Raw genomic sequence first — 2853 nt, 5'->3', positions numbered from 1 at the left:
GAGCCCAGCCCCCGCCCTCCACCCTCCCCCTGTCTCCTCCCAGGTCCCCTCTCTGCCTGCTTTCCTTTCAAACTGTCCTCTGGGAGGCTCAGCCTGGAGTCTGGCCTAGCTTCTGTGAAGGGGTGGAGGCTATGCTGGGGAGGGCTGGGGGTTAATGGTTAATCGTCCCCCGCTGGCGGATAGGCTGGGCGGGGCCCCAGGGATTTGGTTGTTTGTTGGTTTCTGACTGACACCTGGGGTGCTAATTACAAGGCCGGGCCCTCACTCGCCAGAATTCAGTTATCGGTTCTGCAAGGCAGGCGCCACACACGCTGGCATTCATTGACCCCTGACTCGGCCACTCCATAGTCACTGTCACCCCAAGTGGGGCCTCAAGCCTGGGATGCTCAGGCACTGACTGCCCACCTCTAGGGCACCCTAACTCAGTCACTTCCTAAAGCGTCGACGGCGACCCTCCGTGCTCTGCAGAGGTGAAACTCCCTGTGGACCCTGAGTGGAAACCTAGTCCCCGGCCCAAACACGAGTCCTGGGGATCCTGGGAGCTCCCATCCGTTTCTCTTCCACTTTCCCACTGGTCCTGGGAACAGAATAGACTGGAAGTTTGGAAGGACAGAGCTCAACTCAAGGCCACTCCTGAGCTCCCTGTGACTCCCAGTGGTCACCAGCCGCACACAGTTCCACAGATTCCTGGTCTGGTCCTCTGCTTCCCTGGGCCCCAGCCCTTCCTAGAACAGACAAGGTGTGCAGCCCCACGGCCTGCCACCTGCTAGTCGTCACTCCAGGTAAATGATTCTCCTTGCTGAGCCTCAGTTTCCTTCTCTGTAAAAGGTACAATCAACCTCAAAAGGCGGTTTGAGTTTTAAATGAGATGGACACCAAGTGGCCGGTGTCCCTCCTGTTGTCCTTCCTCTCCCCCTTTTACATCCCTGTCCCTGTCTCCCCGTCCCTCTGGTCACAGCTCCTCCGTGCAGCGGGGGCTTCGTGGATGTACCCGCTGTGTGATCACATTCAGAAAGGTCCACGTGTGGTCAGCGCTGTGCTGTTGTTTTGGACACCTCATGTGATGTCTGAACAAGGTGCCCTGCACTTCTGTTTTGGATCGACTCTCAGAATCCTGCAGCCTGCCCTGACTGTCCTCAGCTCAGGGCTCCCAGGTCCTTCTCGAGACCTGCAGCCCTCTGTGTCTTCTCTGCAGACACGTTCAAGGGCTGCAAAGCCAGCTGGGGAGGTAGGGTTGCAATGCAGAGACTCGGGAGGCCTGGGCCTGTCCTGCTCTGCTGGCCAGAAGGCAGGTCGGGGGGACGTGGTAATAACACAGGGAAAGAGTGGGAGGACAGGCAGGTGGCAGGGCCAGCCCAGGAGAGCCTGCAGTGGGTGAAGTCTGGCGTGGGGGAGCTGGGGGTGAGCGCTTGGGCAGGGGAACCTAAGAGGGATGCGGGCAGAAGGGGCACTGTCTCCATGTTCTTTGACCACCAGAAGCCCCTCCTCTGCCCTGGTTAACTTTATTCTCTCCCTTCCCTCCTACCCCTGGAGGTGAGGTGGTAGGGGTGCAGGAGGAGGCAAAAAAGAAGAGGAGTAGAACAGAGGCAGGGTTGGATGCCAGGAGACCGGGGTTTAGAAATCAGCCCTGACGCTATTCTGATGGCTTTGTTTACATTAAAATTTTTTCCCAGGGCCTCCATTTCCCCATCTGTAAAATGGGGAGGCAATCCTAGTCCAGTTGTTTCTTGGTTAGGACACAACCCTCCAGGAGGGAAGGAGAGAGAGGCTCCCCCCAAACCACACCTGGAATTCAGATGCCAGTGGGTTCCTTCTGTGCTCCAGCACAGAACATCTGGTCCCAGCTCCAGTGGCCTTTGGGGCAACTGGACTGGGTGGGAAGTTGGAAAGACCCAGTCAGAGGATAAACACAGGAGAGACGTACAGCAGCTCTGGCAGGGGCCTGGGGGTCCGTGCCCACCTGTCTTCCCCCTGTGACATCCCATGCGCAGCTTCTCCTTACACAGCCCAGTGATACTTGTCCTGCATGTCCAGTGATTGATCAAATGGAATGTCATCATTGGCAAGTTGGAGTTTAGTTAGGTAACCAAAATAACCATGATCTTCCCATACATGACGGGTCAGATTCAATGACATGAGGTCTACCATCAAGCAGGGACTCCAGGGGGACGCCAGGAGCTATAAGGTGCACCAACCACGGCAGACGTGACTTACCCACGGCACAGCACAGGGGACCACCTGTGAGACTCATGCCAGATCCATGCCACCTACCCCAGAAGTAAATCTATCCACTCATCAACTCAAATTGCATCCTTGAGCAGCTACACGATCTACTCCACCTTCAGCCAACTTGGAACAGCATCCTACAGATCTGCTTCCCTCCTATAAATGACATTTCACCCATGAGATCCCCTAGCTCTGCGCCTCAGGCAATTTATTCTGAATCACTAGATTCTCCTTCCAGAAAATGGGCCTAATTTATAGCTTTTTTTTTTTTTAAGTTTAAATGAGAAAATACGATATGGTTTGCAGCTTTGCTGCCCCACCATTTCCCTTTAGGGGCATATAAACCATAGATCTTGAAAGTCAGACAGATCTGGGTCAAAATCCAGGTTCTACTTCTCTTGACTTTACTTTCAGCATCGGAAAAATGGGGTTGATCCCCTCCTCAGAGGGAGGGGCCCGGCACTAAATGGCCTAGTCTAGGCCCACTGGGTACAGTTTCTGTGTCAGAAGATTCAACCAACTTCAGATGGAAAATACTTGGGGAAAAAAATTGTGTCTGCAGCTAAACGTGTGCAGAGTGTTTGTTTTTGAGATGGGGTGTCACTATGTTCTCCAGGCTGGCCTTGA

The sequence above is a fragment of the Sciurus vulgaris genome (assembly GCF_902686455.1).
Source record: "Sciurus vulgaris genome assembly, chromosome: 2".
Taxonomy (NCBI): Eukaryota; Metazoa; Chordata; class Mammalia; order Rodentia; family Sciuridae; genus Sciurus; species Sciurus vulgaris.
This window is presented reverse-complemented; position numbering follows the sequence as displayed.